The sequence below is a fragment of the Atractosteus spatula genome, chromosome 8 (genome assembly GCF_055471065.1).
Source record: "Atractosteus spatula isolate fAtrSpa1 chromosome 8, fAtrSpa1.hap1, whole genome shotgun sequence".
In the NCBI taxonomy this organism is placed as follows: domain Eukaryota; kingdom Metazoa; phylum Chordata; class Actinopteri; order Semionotiformes; family Lepisosteidae; genus Atractosteus; species Atractosteus spatula.
Genome location: NC_142713.1, coordinates 62779719 through 62798841, shown reverse-complemented (window position 1 = coordinate 62798841; position 19123 = coordinate 62779719).

Genomic DNA, 19123 nt, shown 5'->3' with positions numbered 1-19123 from the left:
AAATTTTTTTTCAGAAACTCCGGGGTGCCTGGAGGTCGCGGAGCACCACGCGACAGTTGTATTCCAAAACTGAGTCACTCAGATCATACGAGTACCCAAGCATGATTGAAACTCATTCAAATGCAAGTGCTTCTATCTGTTGTCTTGATTGTTTCCCACTCATTCCTTTTGGTTTGGGTAACATGTCAAAATCCCATGCCCAGAGAACTTCAAGTAGAGTTCGCGGAAATGCTCAGTGGACTCCCCAGGTAGGGTAAGGATCAGCATTTCCACACTACTCAGAGAATATTTATTTTCATTGATGGATTTTTAGCCCAATTCAAGTTGATGAAAAGTGGTTTCGTGAAAATTGCAGAAAAATTTTTTTTCTGCCTGGAGTGCCTGGAGGTCGCGATGCACCACGCGACAGTGGTATTCCAAAACTGAGTCACTCAGATCACACGAGTACATAAGCATGCTTGAAACTCATTCAAATGCAAGTTCCTCTATCTCTTTTCTTGATTGTTTCCCAATCATTCCTTTTGGTTTGGGGAACATGTCAAAATCCCATGCCCAGAGAACTTCAGGTAGAGCTCGCGGAAATGCTCAGTGGACAACCCAGGCAGGGTAAGGATCAGTATTTCCACACTACTCAGAGAATTTTTATTTTCAGTGATGGATTTTTAGCCCAATTCAAGTTGAAGAAAAGTGGTTTCGTGAAAATCGCAGAAAATTTTTTTTCAGAAACTCCGGGGTGCCTGGAGGTCGCGGAGCACCACGCGACAGTTGTATTCCAAAACTGAGTCACTCAGATCACACGAGTACCCAAGCATGCTTGAAACTCATTCAAATGCAAGTGCTTCTATCTGTTGTCTTGATTGTTTCCCACTCATTCCTTTTGGTTTGGGGAACATGTCAAAATCCCATGCCCAGAGAACTTCAAGGAGAGTTCGCGGAAATGCTCAGTGGACACCCCAGGTAGGGTAAGGATCAGCATTTCCACACTACTCAGAGAATATTTATTTTCAGGGATGGATTTTTAGCCCAATTCAAGTTGATTAAAAGTGGTTTCGTGAAAATTGCAGAAAATTTTTTTTAGAAACTCCGGGGTGCCTTGAGGTCGCGATGCACCACGCGACAGTTGTATTTTAAAACTGAGTCACTCAGATCACACGAGTACCCAAGCATGCTTGAAACTCATTCAAATGCAAGTGCCTCTATCTCTTTTCTTGATTGTTTCCCACTCATTCCTTTTGGTTTGGGGAACATGTCAAAATCCCATGCCCAGAGAACTTCAGGTAGAGTTCGGGGAAATGCTCAGTGGACAACCCAGGCAGGGTAAGGATCAGTATTTCCACACTACTCAGAGAATTTTTATTTTCAGTGATGGATTTTTAGCCCAATTCAAGTTGAAGAAAAGTGGCTTCGTGAAAATCGCAGAAAATTTTTTTTCAGAAACTCCGGGGTGCCTGGAGGTCGCGGAGCACCACGCGACAGTTGTATTCCAAAACTGAGTCACTCAGATCACACGAGTACCCAAGCATGCTTGAAACTCATTCAAATGCAAGTGCTTCTATCTGTTGTCTTGATTGTTTCCCACTCATTCCTTTTGGTTTGGGTAACATGTCAAAATCCCATGCCCAGAGAACTTCAAGTAGAGTTCGCGGAAATGCTCAGTGGACACCCCAGGTAGGGTAAGGATCAGCATTTCCACACTACTCAGACAATATTTATTTTCAGTGATGGATTTTTAGCCCAATTCAAGTTGATTAAAAGTGGTTTCGTGAAAATTGCAGAAAATTTTTTTTCAGAAACTCCGGGGTGCCTTGAGGTCGCGATGCACCACGCGACAGTTGTATTTTAAAACTGAGTTACTCAGATCACACGAGTACCCAAGCATGCTTGAAACTCATTCAAATGCAAGTGCCTCTATCTCTTTTCTTGATTGTTTCCCACTCATTCCTTTTGGTTTGGGGAACATGTCAAAATCCCATGCCCAGAGAACTTCAGGTAGAGTTCGGGGAAATGCTCAGTGGACAACCCAAGCAGGGTAAGGATCAGCATTTACACACTACTCAGAGAATTTTTATTTTCAGTGATGGATTTTTAGCCCAATTCAAGTTGAAGAAAAGTGGTTTCGTGAGAATCGCAGAAAATTTTTTTTCAGAAACTCAGGGGTGCCTGGAGGTCGCGGAGCACCACGCGACAGTTGTATTCCAAAACTGAGTCACTCAGATCACACGAGTACCCAAGCATGCTTGAAACTCATTCAAATGCAAGTGCTTCTATCTGTTGTCTTGATTGTTTCCCACTCATTCCTTTTGGTTTCGGGAACATGTCAAAATCCCATGCCCAGAGAACTTCAAGGAGAGTTCGCGGAAATGCTCAGTGGACACCCCAGGTAGGGTAAGGATCAGCATTTCCACACTACTCAGAGAATATTTATTTTCAGGGATGGATTTTTAGCCCAATTCAAGTTGATGAAAAGTGGTTTCGTGAAAATTGCAGAAAAATTTTTATTCTGCCTGGAGTGCCTGGAGGTCGCGATGCACCACGCGACAGTGGTATTCCAAAACTGAGTCACTCAGATCACACGAGTACATAAGCATGCTTGAAACTCATTCAAATGCAAGTTCCTCTATCTCTTTTCTTGATTGTTTCCCAATCATTCCTTTTGGTTTGGGGAACATGTCAAAATCCCATGCCCAGAGAACTTCAGGTAGAGCTCGCGGAAATGCTCAGTGGACAACCCAGGCAGGGTAAGGATCAGTATTTCCACACTACTCAGAGAATTTTTATTTTCAGTGATGGATTTTTAGCCCAATTCAAGTTGAAGAAAAGTGGTTTCGTGAGAATCGTAGAAAATTTTTTTTCAGAAACTCCGGGGTGCCTGGAGGTCGCGGAGCACCACGCGACAGTTGTATTCCAAAACTGAGTCACTCAGATCACACGAGTACCCAAGCATGCTTGAAACTCATTCAAATGCAAGTGCTTCTATCTGTTGTCTTGATTGTTTCCCACTCATTCCTTTTGGTTTGGGGAACATGTCAAAATCCCATGCCCAGAGAACTTCAAGGAGAGTTCGCGGAAATGCTCAGTGGACACCCCAGGTAGGGTAAGGATCAGCATTTCCACACTACTCAGAGAATATTTATTTTCAGGGATGGATTTTTAGCCCAATTCAAGTTGATTAAAAGTGGTTTCGTGAAAATTGCAGAAAATTTTTTTTTAGAAACTCCGGGGTGCCTTGAGGTCGCGATGCACCACGCGACAGTTGTATTTTAAAACTGAGTCACTCAGATCACACGAGTACCCAAGCATGCTTGAAACTCATTCAAATGCAAGTGCCTCTATCTCTTTTCTTGATTGTTTCCCACTCATTCCTTTTGGTTTGGGGAACATGTCAAAATCCCATGCCCAGAGAACTTCAGGTAGAGTTCGGGGAAATGCTCAGTGGACAACCCAGGCAGGGTAAGGATCAGTATTTCCACACTACTCAGAGAATTTTTATTTTCAGTGATGGATTTTTAGCCCAATTCAAGTTGAAGAAAAGTGGTTTCGTGAAAATCGCAGAAAATTTTTTTTCAGAAACTCCGGGGTGCCTGGAGGTCGCGGAGCACCACGCGACAGTTGTATTCCAAAACTGAGTCACTCAGATCACACGAGTACCCAAGCATGCTTGAAACTCATTCAAATGCAAGTGCTTCTATCTGTTGTCTTGATTGTTTCCCACTCATTCCTTTTGGTTTGGGTAACATGTCAAAATCCCATGCCCAGAGAACTTCAAGTAGAGTTCGCGGAAATGCTCAGTGGACTCCCCAGGTAGGGTAAGGATCAGCATTTCCACACTACTCAGAGAATATTTATTTTCATTGATGGATTTTTAGCCCAATTCAAGTTGATGAAAAGTGGTTTCGTGAAAATTGCAGAAAAATTTTTTTTCTGCCTGGAGTGCCTGGAGGTCGCGATGCACCACGCGACAGTGGTATTCCAAAACTGAGTCACTCAGATCACACGAGTACATAAGCATGCTTGAAACTCATTCAAATGCAAGTTCCTCTATCTCTTTTCTTGATTGTTTCCCAATCATTCCTTTTGGTTTGGGGAACATGTCAAAATCCCATGCCCAGAGAACTTCAGGTAGAGCTCGCGGAAATGCTCAGTGGACAACCCAGGCAGGGTAAGGATCAGTATATCCACACTACTCAGAGAATTTTTATTTTCAGTGATGGATTTTTAGCCCAATTCAAGTTGAAGAAAAGTGGTTTCGTGAGAATCGCAGAAAATTTTTTTTCAGAAACTCCGGGGTGCCTGGAAGTCGCGGAGCACCACGCGACAGTTGTATTCGAAAACTGAGTCACTCAGATCACACGAGTACCCAAGCATGCTTGAAACTCATTCAAATGCAAGTGCTTCTATCTGTTGTCTTGATTGTTTCCCACTCATTCCTTTTGGTTTGGGTAACATGTCAAAATCCCATGCCCAGAGAACTTCAAGTAGAGTTCGCGGAAGTGCTCAGTGGACACCCCAGGTAGGGTAAGGATCAGCATTTCCACACTACTCAGAGAATATTTATTTTCATTGATGGATTTTTAGCCCAATTCAAGTTGATGAAAAGTGGTTTCGTGAAAATTGAAGAAAATTTTTTTTCACAAACTCCGGGGTGCCTTGAGGTCGCGATGCACCACGCGACAGTGGTATTCCAAAACTGAGTCACTCAGAGCACACGAGTACCCAAGCATGCTTGAAACTCATTCAAATGCAAGTGCCTCTATCTCTTTTCTTGATTGTTTCCCACTCATTCCTTTTGGTTTGGGGAACATGTCAAAATCCCATGCCCAGAGAACTTCAGGTGGAGCTCGCGGAAATGCTCAGTGGACAACCCAGGCAGGGTAAGGATCAGTATTTCCACACTACTCAGAGAATTTTTATTTTCAGTGATGGATTTTTAGCCCAATTCAAGTTGAAGAAAAGTGGTTTCGTGAAAATCGCAGAAAATTCTTTTTCAGAAACTCCGGGGTGCCTGGAGGTCGCGGTGCACCACGCGACAGTTGTATTCGAAAACTGAGTCACTCAGATCACACGAGTACCCAAGCATGCTTGAAACTCATTCAAATGCAAGTGCTTCTATCTGTTGTCTTGATTGTTTCCCACTCATTCCTTTTGGTTTGGGTAACATGTCAAAATCCCATGCCCAGAGAACTTCAAGTAGAGTTCGCGGAAATGCTCAGTGGACACCCCAGGTAGGGTAAGGATCAGCATTTCCACACTACTCAGAGAATATTTATTTTCATTGATGGATTTTTAGCCCAATTCAAGTTGATGAAAAGTGGTTTCGTGAAAATTGCAGAAAATTTTTTTTCACAAACTCCGGGGTGCCTTGAGGTCGCGATGCACCACGCGACAGTGGTATTCCAAAACTGAGTCACTCAGAGCACACGAGTACCCAAGCATGCTTGAAACTCATTCAAATGCAAGTGCCTCTATCTCTTTTCTTGATTGTTTCCCACTCATTCCTTTTGGTTTGGGGAACATGTCAAAATCCCATGCCCAGAGAACTTCAGGTGGAGCTCGCGGAAATGCTCAGTGGACAACCCAGGCAGGGTAAGGATCAGTATTTCCACACTACTCAGAGAATTTTTATTTTCAGTGATGGATTTTTAGCCCAATTCAAGTTGAAGAAAAGTGGTTTCGTGAAAATCGCAGAAAATTTTTTTTGAGAAACTCCGGGGTGCCTGAAGGTCGCGGTGCACCACGCGACAGTTGTATTCCAAATCTGAGTCACTCAGATCACACGAGGACCCAAGCTTACTTGAAACTCATTCAAATGCAAGTGCTTCTATCTGATGTCTTGATTGTTTCCCACTCATTCCTTTTGGTTTGGGGAACATGTCAAAATCCCATGCCCAGAGAACTTCAGGTGGAGCCCGCGGAAGTCCTCAGTGGACAACCCAGGCAGGGTAAGGATCAGTATCTCCACACTACTCAGAGAATTTTTATTTTCAGTGATGGATTTTTAGCCCAATTCAAGTTGAAGAAAAGTGGTTTCGTGAAAATCGCAGAAAATATTTTTTGAGAAACTCCGGGGTGCCTGGAGGTCGCGGTGCACCACGCGACAGTTGTATTCCAAAACTGAGTCACTCAGATCACACGAGTACCCAAGCATACTTGAAACTCATTCAAATGCAAGTGCTTCTATCTGTTGTCTTGATTGTTTCCCACTCATTCCTTTTGGTTTGGGGAACATGTCAAAATCCCATGCCCAGAGAACTTCAAGGAGAGTTCGTGGAAATGCTCAGTGGACACCCCAGGTAGGGTAAGGATCAGCATTTCCACACTACTCAGAGAATATTTATTTTCAGGGATGGATTTTTAGCCCAATTCAAGTTGATTAAAAGTGGTTTCGTGAAAATTGCAGAAAATTTTTTTTCAGACACTCCGGGGTGCCTTGAGGTCGCGATGCACCACGCGAGAGTTGTATTTTAAAACTGAGTCACTCAGATCACACGAGTACCCAAGCATGCTTGAAACTCATTCAAATGCAAGTGCCTCTATCTCTTTTCTTGATTGTTTCCCACTCATTCCTTTTGGTTTGGGGAACATGTCAAAATCCCATGCCCAGAGAACTTCAGGTAGAGTTCGGGGAAATGCTCAGTGGACAACCCAGGCAGGGTAAGGATCAGTATTTCCACACTACTCAGAGAATTTTTATTTTCAGTGAAGGATTTTTAGCCCAATTCAAGTTGAAGAAAAGTGGTTTCATGAAAATCGCAGAAAATTTTTTTTCAGAAACTCCGGGGTGCCTGGAGGTCGCGGAGCACCACGCGACAGTTGTATTCCAAAACTGAGTCACTCAGATCACACGAGTACCCAAGCATGCTTGAAACTCATTCAAATGCAAGTGCTTCTATCTGTTGTCTTGATTGTTTCCCACTCATTCCTTTTGGTTTGGGGAACATGTCAAAATCCCATGCCCAGAGAACTTCAAGGAGAGTTCGCGGAAATGCTCAGTGGACACCCCAGGTAGGGTAAGGATCAGCATTTCCACACTACTCAGAGAATATTTATTTTCAGGGATGGATTTTTAGCCCAATTCAAGTTGATGAAAAGTGGTTTCGTGAAAATTGCAGAAAATTTTTTTTTAGAAACTCCGGGGTGCCTTGAGGTCGCGATGCACCACGCGACAGTTGTATTTTAAAACTGAGTCACTCAGATCACACGAGTACCCAAGCATGCTTGAAACTCATTCAAATGCAAGTGCCTCTATCTCTTTTCTTGATTGTTTCCCACTCATTCCTTTTGGTTTGGGGAACATGTCAAAATCCCATGCCCAGAGAACTTCAGGTAGAGTTCGGGGAAATGCTCAGTGGACAACCCAGGCAGGGTAAGGATCAGTATTTCCACACTACTCAGAGAATTTTTATTTTCAGTGATGGATTTTTAGCCCAATTCAAGTTGAAGAAAAGTGGTTTCGTGAAAATCGCAGAAAATTTTTTTTCAGAAACTCCGGGGTGCCTGGAGGTCGCGGAGCACCACGCGACAGTTGTATTCCAAAACTGAGTCACTCAGATCACACGAGTACCCAAGCATGCTTGAAACTCATTCAAATGCAAGTGCTTCTATCTGTTGTCTTGATTGTTTCCCACTCATTCCTTTTGGTTTGGGTAACATGTCAAAATCCCATGCCCAGAGAACTTCAAGTAGAGTTCGCGGAAATGCTCAGTGGACTCCCCAGGTAGGGTAAGGATCAGCATTTCCACACTACTCAGAGAATATTTATTTTCATTGATGGATTTTTAGCCCAATTCAAGTTGATGAAAAGTGGTTTCGTGAAAATTGCAGAAAAATTTTTTTTCTGCCTGGAGTGCCTGGAGGTCGCGATGCACCACGCGACAGTGGTATTCCAAAACTGAGTCACTCAGATCACACGAGTACATAAGCATGCTTGAAACTCATTCAAATGCAAGTTCCTCTATCTCTTTTCTTGATTGTTTCCCAATCATTCCTTTTGGTTTGGGGAACATGTCAAAATCCCATGCCCAGAGAACTTCAGGTAGAGCTCGCGGAAATGCTCAGTGGACAACCCAGGCAGGGTAAGGATCAGTATATCCACACTACTCAGAGAATTTTTATTTTCAGTGATGGATTTTTAGCCCAATTCAAGTTGAAGAAAAGTGGTTTCGTGAGAATCGCAGAAAATTTTTTTTCAGAAACTCCGGGGTGCCTGGAAGTCGCGGAGCACCACGCGACAGTTGTATTCCAAAACTGAGTCACTCAGATCACACGAGTACCCAAGCATGCTTGAAACTCATTCAAATGCAAGTGCTTCTATCTGTTGTCTTGATTGTTTCCCACTCATTCCTTTTGGTTTGGGGAACATGTCAAAATCCCATGCCCAGAGAACTTCAAGGAGAGTTCGCGGAAATGCTCAGTGGACACCCCAGGTAGGGTAAGGATCAGCATTTCCACACTACTCAGAGAATATTTATTTTCAGGGATGGATTTTTAGCCCAATTCAAGTTGATTAAAAGTGGTTTCGTGAAAATTGCAGAAAATTTTTTTTTAGAAACTCCGGGGTGCCTTGAGGTCGCGATGCACCACGCGACAGTTGTATTTTAAAACTGAGTCACTCAGATCACACGAGTACCCAAGCATGCTTGAAACTCATTCAAATGCAAGTGCCTCTATCTCTTTTCTTGATTGTTTCCCACTCATTCCTTTTGGTTTGGGGAACATGTCAAAATCCCATGCCCAGAGAACTTCAGGTAGAGTTCGGGGAAATGCTCAGTGGACAACCCAGGCAGGGTAAGGATCAGTATTTCCACACTACTCAGAGAATTTTTATTTTCAGTGATGGATTTTTAGCTCAATTCAAGTTGAAGAAAAGTGGTTTCGTGAAAATCGCAGAAAATTTTTTTTCAGAAACTCCGGGGTGCCTGGAGGTCGCGGTGCACCAAGCGACAGTTGTATTCCAAAACTGAGTCACTCAGATCACACGAGTACCCAAGCATGCTTGAAACTCATTCAAATGCAAGTGCTTCTATCTGTTGTCTTGATTGTTTCCCACTCATTCCTTTTGGTTTGGGGAACAAGTCAAAATCCCATGCCCAGAGAACTTCAGGTAGAGCTCGCAGAAATGCTCAGTGGACAACCCAGGCAGGGTAAGGATCAGTATTTCCACACTACTCAGAGAATTTTTATTTTCAGTGATGGATTTTTAGCCCAATTCAAGTTGAAGAAAAGTGGTTTCGTGAAAATCGCAGAAAATTCTTTTTCAGAAACTCCGGGGTGCCTGGAGGTCGCGGTGCACCACGCGACAGTTGTATTCGAAAACTGAGTCACTCAGATCACACGAGTACCCAAGCATGCTTGAAACTCATTCAAATGCAAGTGCTTCTATCTGTTGTCATGATTGTTTCCCACTCATTCCTTTTGGTTTGGGTAACATGTCAAAATCCCATGCCCAGAGAACTTCAAGTAGAGTTCGCGGAAATGCTCAGTGGACACCCCAGGTAGGGTAAGGATCAGCATTTCCACACTACTCAGAGAATATTTATTTTCATTGATGGATTTTTAGCCCAATTCAAGTTGATGAAAAGTGGTTTCGTGAAAATTGCAGAAAATTTTTTTTCACAAACTCCGGGGTGCCTTGAGGTCGCGATGCACCACGCGACAGTGGTATTCCAAAACTGAGTCACTCAGAGCACACGAGTACCCAAGCATGCTTGAAACTCATTCAAATGCAAGTGCCTCTATCTCTTTTCTTGATTGTTTCCCACTCATTCCTTTTGGTTTGGGGAACATGTCAAAATCCCATGCCCAGAGAACTTCAGGTGGAGCTCGCGGAAATGCTCAGTGGACAACCCAGGCAGGGTAAGGATCAGTATTTCCACACTACTCAGAATATTTTTATTTTCAGTGATGGATTTTTAGCCCAATTCAAGTTGAAGAAAAGTGGTTTCGTGAAAATCGCAGAAAATTTTTTTTGAGAAACTCCGGGGTGCCTGAAGGTCGCGGTGCACCACGCGACAGTTGTATTCCAAAACTGAGTCACTCAGATCACACGAGGACCCAAGCATACTTGAAACTCATTCAAATGCAAGTGCTTCTATCTGATGTCTTGATTGTTTCCCACTCATTCCTTTTGGTTTGGGGAACATGTCAAAATCCCATGCCCAGAGAACTTCAGGTGGAGCCCGCGGAAGTCCTCAGTGGACAACCCAGGCAGGGTAAGGATCAGTATCTCCACACTACTCAGAGAATTTTTATTTTCAGTGATGGATTTTTAGCCCAATTCAAGTTGAAGAAAAGTGGTTTCGTGAAAATCGCAGAAAATATTTTTTGAGAAACTCCGGGGTGCCTGGAGGTCGCGGTGCACCACGCGACAGTTGTATTCCAAAACTGAGTCACTCAGATCACACGAGTACCCAAGCATACTTGAAACTCATTCAAATGCAAGTGCTTCTATCTGTTGTCTTGATTGTTTCCCACTCATTCCTTTTGGTTTGGGGAACATGTCAAAATCCCATGCCCAGAGAACTTCAAGGAGAGTTCGTGGAAATGCTCAGTGGACACCCCAGGTAGGGTAAGGATCAGCATTTCCACACTACTCAGAGAATATTTATTTTCAGGGATGGATTTTTAGCCCAATTCAAGTTGATTAAAAGTGGTTTCGTGAAAATTGCAGAAAATTTTTTTTCAGACACTCCGGGGTGCCTTGAGGTCGCGATGCACCACGCGAGAGTTGTATTTTAAAACTGAGTCACTCAGATCACACGAGTACCCAAGCATGCTTGAAACTCATTCAAATGCAAGTGCCTCTATCTCTTTTCTTGATTGTTTCCCACTCATTCCTTTTGGTTTGGGGAACATGTCAAAATCCCATGCCCAGAGAACTTCAGGTAGAGTTCGGGGAAATGCTCAGTGGACAACCCAGGCAGGGTAAGGATCAGTATTTCCACACTACTCAGAGAATTTTTATTTTCAGTGAAGGATTTTTAGCCCAATTCAAGTTGAAGAAAAGTGGTTTCATGAAAATCGCAGAAAATTTTTTTTCAGAAACTCCGGGGTGCCTGGAGGTCGCGGAGCACCACGCGACAGTTGTATTCCAAAACTGAGTCACTCAGATCACACGAGTACCCAAGCATGCTTGAAACTCATTCAAATGCAAGTGCTTCTATCTGTTGTCTTGATTGTTTCCCACTCATTCCTTTTGGTTTGGGGAACATGTCAAAATCCCATGCCCAGAGAACTTCAGGTAGAGCTCGCGGAAATGCTCAGTGGACAACCCAGGCAGGGTAAGGATCAGTATTTCCACACTACTCAGAGAATTTTTATTTTCAGTGATAGATTTTTAGCCCAATTCAAGTTGAAGAAAAGTGGTTTCGTGAAAATCGCAGAAAATTTTTTTTCAGAAACTCCGGGGTGCCTGGAGGTCGCGGTCCACCACGCGACAGTTGTATTCGAAAACTGAGTCACTCAGATCACACGAGTACCCAAGCATGCTTGAAACTCATTCAAATGCAAGTGCTTCTATCTGATGTCTTGATTGTTTCCCACTCATTCCTTTTGGTTTGGGGAACATGTCAAAATCCCATGCCCAGAGAACTTCAGGTAGAGCTCGCGGAAATGCTCAGTGGACACCCCAGGTAGGGTAAGGATCAGCATTTCCACACTACTCAGAGAATTTTTATTTTCAGGGATGGATTTTTAGCCCAATTCAAGTTGAAGAAAAGTGGTTTCATGAAAATCGCAGAAAAGTTTTTTTTCAGAAACTCCGGGGTGCCTGGAGGTCGCGATGCACCACGCGACAGTTGTATTCGAAAACTGAGTCACTCAGATCACACGAGTACCCAAGCATACTTGAAACTCATTCAAATGCAAGTGCTTCTATCTGTTGTCTTGATTGTTTCCCACTCATTCCTTTTGGTTTGGAGAACATGTCAAAATCCCATGCCCAGAGAACTTCAGGTGGAGCTCGCGGAAATGCTCAGTGGACAACCCAAGCAGGGTAAGGATCAGTGTTTCCACACTACTCAGAGAATTTTTATTTTCAGTGATGGATTTTTAGCCCAATTCAAGTTGAAGAAAAGTGGTTTCGTGAAAATCGCAGAAAATTTTTTTTCAGAAACTCCGGGGTGCCTGGAGGTCGCGGTGCACCACGCGACAGTTGTTTTCCAAAACTGAGTCACTCAGATCACACGAGTACCCAAGCATGCTTGAAACTCATTCAAATGCAAGTGCTTCTATCTGTTGTCTTGATTGTTTCCCACTCATTCCTTTTGGTTTGGGGAACATGTCAAAATCCCATGCCCAGAGAACTTCAGGTAGAGTTCGCGGAAATGCTCAGTGGACAACCCAGGCAGGGTAAGGATCAGTATTTCCACACTACTCAGAGAATTTTTATTTTCAGTGATGGATTTTTAGCCCAATTCAAGTTGAAGAAAAGTGGTTTCGTGAAAACAGCAGAAAATTTTTTTTCAGAAACTCCGGGGTGCCTGGAGGTCGCGGTGCACCACGCGACAGTTGTATTCGAAAACTGAGTCACTCAGATCACACGAGTACCCAAGCATGCTTGAAACTCATTCAAATGCAAGTGCTTCTATCTGTTGTCTTGATTGTTTCCCACTCATTCCTTTTGGTTTGGGTAACATGTCAAAATCCCATGCCCAGAGAACTTCAAGTAGAGTTCGCGGAAATGCTCAGTGGACACCCCAGGTAGGGTAAGGATCAGTATTTCCACACTACTCAGAGAATTTTTATTTTCAGTGATGGATTTTTAGCCCAATTCAAGTTGAAGAAAAGTGGTTTCGTAAAAATCGCAGAAATTTTTTTTTGAGAAACTCCGGGGTGCCTGGAGGTCGCGGTGCACCACGCGACAGTTGTATTCCAAAACTGAGTCACTCAGATCACACGAGTACCCAAGCATACTTGAAACTCATTCAAATGCAAGTGCTTCTATCTGATGTCTTGATTGTTTCCCACTCATTCCTTTTGGTTTGGGGAACATGTCAAAATCCCATGCCCAGAGAACTTCAGGTAGAGTTCGGGGAAATGCTCAGTGGACAACCCAGGCAGGGTAAGGATCAGTATTTCCACACTACTCAGAGAATTTTTATTTTCAGTGAAGGATTTTTAGCCCAATTCAAGTTGAAGAAAAGTGGTTTCATGAAAATCGCAGAAAATTTTTTTTCAGAAACTCCGGGGTGCCTGGAGGTCGCGGAGCACCACGCGACAGTTGTATTCCAAAACTGAGTCACTCAGATCACACGAGTACCCAAGCATGCTTGAAACTCATTCAAATGCAAGTGCTTCTATCTGTTGTCTTGATTGTTTCCCACTCATTCCTTTTGGTTTGGGGAACATGCCAAAATCCCATGCCCAGAGAACTTCAGGTAGAGCTCGCGGAAATGCTCAGTGGACAACCCAGGCAGGGTAAGGATCAGTATTTCCACACTACTCAGAGAATTTTTATTTTCAGTGATAGATTTTTAGCCCAATTCAAGTTGAAGAAAAGTGGTTTCGTGAAAATCGCAGAAAATTTTTTTTCAGAAACTCCGGGGTGCCTGGAGGTCGCGGTCCACCACGCGACAGTTGTATTCGAAAACTGAGTCACTCAGATCACACGAGTACCCAAGCATGCTTGAAACTCATTCAAATGCAAGTGCTTCTATCTGATGTCTTGATTGTTTCCCACTCATTCCTTTTGGTTTGGGGAACATGTCAAAATCCCATGCCCAGAGAACTTCAGGTAGAGCTCGCGGAAATGCTCAGTGGACACCCCAGGTAGGGTAAGGATCAGCATTTCCACACTACTCAGAGAATTTTTATTTTCAGGGATGGATTTTTAGCCCAATTCAAGTTGAAGAAAAGTGGTTTCATGAAAATCGCAGAAAATTTTTTTTCAGAAACTCCGGGGTGCCTGGAGGTCGCGATGCACCACGCGACAGTTGTATTCGAAAACTGAGTCACTCAGATCACACGAGTACCCAAGCATACTTGAAACTCATTCAAATGCAAGTGCTTCTATCTGTTGTCTTGATTGTTTCCCACTCATTCCTTTTGGTTTGGAGAACATGTCAAAATCCCATGCCCAGAGAACTTCAGGTGGAGCTCGCGGAAATGCTCAGTGGACAACCCAAGCAGGGTAAGGATCAGTGTTTCCACACTACTCAGAGAATTTTTATTTTCAGTGATGGATTTTTAGCCCAATTCAAGTTGAAGAAAAGTGGTTTCGTGAAAATCGCAGAAAATTTTTTTTCAGAAACTCCGGGGTGCCTGGAGGTCGCGGTGCACCACGCGACAGTTGTTTTCCAAAACTGAGTCACTCAGATCACACGAGTACCCAAGCATGCTTGAAACTCATTCAAATGCAAGTGCTTCTATCTGTTGTCTTGATTGTTTCCCACTCATTCCTTTTGGTTTGGGGAACATGTCAAAATCCCATGCCCAGAGAACTTCAGGTAGAGCTCGCGGAAATGCTCAGTGGACAACCCAGGCAGGGTAAGGCTCAGTATTTCCACACTACTCAGAGAATTTTTATTTTCAGTGATGGATTTTTAGCCCAATTCAAGTTGAAGAAAAGTGGTTTCGTGAAAACAGCAGAAAATTTTTTTTCAGAAACTCCGGGGTGCCTGGAGGTCGCGGTGCACCACGCGACAGTTGTATTCGAAAACTGAGTCACTCAGATCACACGAGTACCCAAGCATGCTTGAAACTCATTCAAATGCAAGTGCTTCTATCTGTTGTCTTGATTGTTTCCCACTCATTCCTTTTGGTTTGGGTAACATGTCAAAATCCCATGCCCAGAGAACTTCAAGTAGAGTTCGCGGAAATGCTCAGTGGACACCCCAGGTAGGGTAAGGATCAGTATTTCCACACTACTCAGAGAATTTTTATTTTCAGTGATGGATTTTTAGCCCAATTCAAGTTGAAGAAAAGTGGTTTCGTAAAAATCGCAGGAATTTTTTTTTGAGAAACTCCGGGGTGCCTGGAGGTCCCGGTGCACCACGCGACAGTTGTATTCCAAAACTGAGTCACTCAGATCACACGAGTACCCAAGCATACTTGAAACTCATTCAAATGCAAGTGCTTCTATCTGATGTCTTGATTGTTTCCCACTCATTCCTTTTGGTTTGGGGAACATGTCAAAATCCCATGCCCAGAGAACTTCAGGTAGAGCTCGCGGAAATGCTCAGTGGACAACCCAGGCAGGGTAAGGATCAGTATTTCCACACTACTCAGAGAATTTTTATTTTCAGTGATGGATTTTTAGCCCAATTCAAGTTGAAGAAAAGTGGTTTCGTGAAAATCGCAGAAAATTTTTTTTCAGAAACTCCGGGGTGCCTGGAGGTCGCGGAGCACCACGTGACAGTTGTATTCCAAAACTGAGTCACTCAGATCACACGAGTACCCAAGCATGCTTGAAACTCATTCAAATGCAAGTGCTTCTATCTGTTGTCTTGATTGTTTCCCTCTCATTCCTTTTGGTTTGGGGAACATGTCAAAATCCCATGCCCAGAGAACTTCAAGGAGAGTTCGCGGAAATGCTCAGTGGACACCCCAGGTAGGGTAAGGATCAGAATTTCCACACTACTCAGAGAATATTTATTTTCAGGGATGGATTTTTAGCCCAATTCAAGTTGATTAAAAGTGGTTTCGTGAAAATTGCAGAAAATTTTTTTTCAGAAACTCCGGGGTGCCTTGAGGTCGCGATGCACCACGCGACAGTTGTATTTTAAAACTGAGTCACTCAGATCACACGAGTACCCAAGCATGCTTGAAAGTCATTCAAATGCAAGTGCCTCTATCTCTTTTCTTGATTGTTTCCCACTCATTCCTTTTGGTTTGGGGAACATGTCAAAATCCCATGCCCAGAGAACTTCAGGTAGAGTTCGGGGAAATGCTCAGTGGACACCCCAGGTAGGGTAAGGATCAGCATTTCCACACTACTCAGAGAATTTTTATTTTCAGGGATGGATTTTTAGCCCATTTCAAGTTGAAGAAAAGTGGTTTCGTGAAAATCGCAGAAATTTTTTTTTCAGAAACTCCGGGGTGCCTGGAGGTCGCGGTGCACCACGCGACAGTTGTATTCGAAAACTGAGTCACTCAGATCATACGAGTACCCAAGCATGCTTGAAACTCATTCAAATGCAAGCGCTTCTATCTGTTGTCTTGATTGTTTCCCACTCATTCCTTTTGGTTTGGGTAACATATCAAAATCCCATGCCCAGAGATCTTCAAGTAGAGTTCGCGGAAATGCTCAGTGGACACCCCAGGTAGGGTAAGGATCAGCATTTCCACACTACTCAGAGAATATTTATTTTCAGGGATGGATTTTTAGCCCAATTCAAGTTGATGAAAAGTGGTTTCGTGAAAATCGCAGAAAATTTTTTTTCAGAAACTCCGGGGTGCCTGGAGGTCGCGGTGCACCACGCGACAGTTGTATTCGAAAACTGAGTCACTCAGATCACACGAGTACCCAAGCATGCTTGAAACTCATTCAAATGCAAGTGCTTCTATCTGTTGTCTTGATTGTTTCCCACTCATTCCTTTTGGTTTGGGTAACATGTCAAAATCCCATGCCCAGAGAACTTCAATTAGAGTTCGCGGAAATGCTCAGTGGACACCCCAGGTAGGGTAAGGATAAGCATTTCCACACTACTCAGAGAATATTTATTTTCAGGGATGGATTTTTAGCCCAATTCAAGTTGAAGAAAAGTGGTTTAGTGAAAATCGCAGAAAATTTTTTTTCAGAAACTCCGGGGTGCCTTGAGGTCGCGGTGCACCACGCGACAGTTGTATTCGAAAACTGAGTCACTCAGATCATACGAGTACCCAAGCATGCTTGAAACTCATTCAAATGCAAGTGCTTCTATCTGTTGTCTTGATTGTTTCCCACTCATTCCTTTTGGTTTGGGTAACATGTCAAAATCCCATGCCCAGAGAACTTCAAGTAGAGTTCGCGGAAATGCTCAGTGGACACCCCAGGTAGGGTAAGGATCAGCATTTCCACACTACTTAGAGAATATTTATTTTCAGGGATGGATTTTTAGCCCAATTCAAGTTGATGAAAAGTGGTTTCGTGAAAATTGCAGAAAAATTTTTTTCAGAAACTCCGGGGTGCCTTGAGGTCGCGATTCACCACGCGACAGTTGTATTCCAAAACTGAGTCACTCAGATCACACGAGTACCCAAGCATGCTTGAAACTCATTCAAATGCAAGTTCCTCTATCTCTTTTCTTGATTGTTTCCCACTCATTCCTTTTGGTTTGGGGAACATGTCAAAATCCCATGCCCAGAGAACTTCAGGTAGAGTTCGGGGAAATGCTCAGTGGACAACCCAGGCAGGGTAAGGATCAGTATTTCCACACAACTCAGAGAATTTTTATTTTCAGTGATGGATTTTTAGCCCAATTCAAGTTGAAGAAAAGTGGTTTCGTGAAAATCGCAGAAAATTTTTTTTCAGAAACTCCAGTGTGCCTGGAGGTCGCGGTGCACCACGCGACAGTTGTATTCGAAAACTGAGTCACTCAGATCACACGAGTACCCAAGCATGCTTGAAACTCATTCAAATGCAAGTGCTTCTATCTGTTGTCTTGATTGTTTCCCACTCATTCCTTTTGGTTTGGGTAACATGTCAAAATCCCATGCCCAGAGAACTTCAAGTAGAGTTCGCGGAAATGCTCAGTGGACACCCCAGGTAGGGTAAGGATCAGCATTTCCACACTACTCAGAGAATTTTTATTTTCAGTGATGGATTTTTAGCCCAATTCAAGTTGAAGAAAAGTGGTTTCGTAAAAATCGCAGAAATTTTTTTTTGAGAAACTCCGGGGTGCCTGGAGGTCGCGGAGCACCACGCGACAGTTGTATTCCAAAACTGAGTCACTCAGATCACACGAGTACCCAAGCATGCTTGAAACTCATTCAAATGCAAGTGCTTCTATCTGTTGTCTTGATTGTTTCCCACTCATGCCTTTTGGTTTGGGGAACATGTCAAAATCCCATGCCCAGAGAACTTCAGGTAGAGTTCGGGGAAATGCTCAGTGGACAACCCAGGTAGGGTAAGGATCAGTATTTCCACACTACTCAGAGAATTTTTATTTTCAGTGATGGATTTTTAGCTCAATTCAAGTTGAAGAAAAGTGGTTTCGTGAAAATCGCAGAAAATTTTTTTTCAGAAACTCCGGGGTTCCTGGAGGTCGCGGTGCACCACATGACAGTTGTATTCCAAAACTGAGTCACTCAGATCACACGAGTACCAAAGCATGCTTGAAACTCATTCAAATGCAAGTGCTTCTATCTGTTGTCTTGATTGTTTCCCACTCATTCCTTTTGGTTTGGGGAACATGTCAAAATCCCATGCCCAGAGAACTTCAAGTAGAGTTCGCGGAAATGCTCAGTGGACACCCCAGGTAGGGTAAGGATCAGCATTTCCACAGTACTCAGAGAATATTTATTTTCATTGATGGATTTTTAGCCCAATTCAAGTTGATGAAAAGTGGTTTCGTGAAAATTGCAGAAAAATTTTTTTCAGAAACTCCGGGGTGCCTTGAGGTCGCGATACACCACGCGACAGTGGTATTCCAAAACTGAGTCACTCAGATCACACGAGTACCCAAGCATGCTTGAAACTCATTCAAATGCAAGTTCCTCTATCTCTTTTCTTGATTGTTTCCCAATCATTCCTTTTGGTTTGGGGAACATGTCAAAATCCAATGCCCAGAGAACTTCAGGTAGAGCTCGCGGAAATGCTCAGTTGACAACCCAGGCAGGGTAAGGATCAGTATTTCTACACTACTAAGAGAATTTTTATTTTCAGTGATGGATTTTTAGCCCAATTCAAGTTGAAGAAAAGTGGTTTCGTGAAAATCCCAGAAAAATTTTTTTCAGAAACTCCGGGGTGCTTGGAGGTCGCGGTGCACCACGCGACAGTTGTATTCCAAAACTGAGTCACTCAGATCACACGAGTTCCCAAGCATGCTTGAAACTCATTCAAATGCAAGTGCTTCTATCTGTTGTCTTGATTGTTTCCCACTCATTCCTTTTGGTTTGGGTAACATGTCAAAATCCCATGCCCAGAGAACTTCAAGTAGAGTTCGCGGAAATGCTCAGTGGACACCCCAGGTAGGGTAAGGATCAGCAT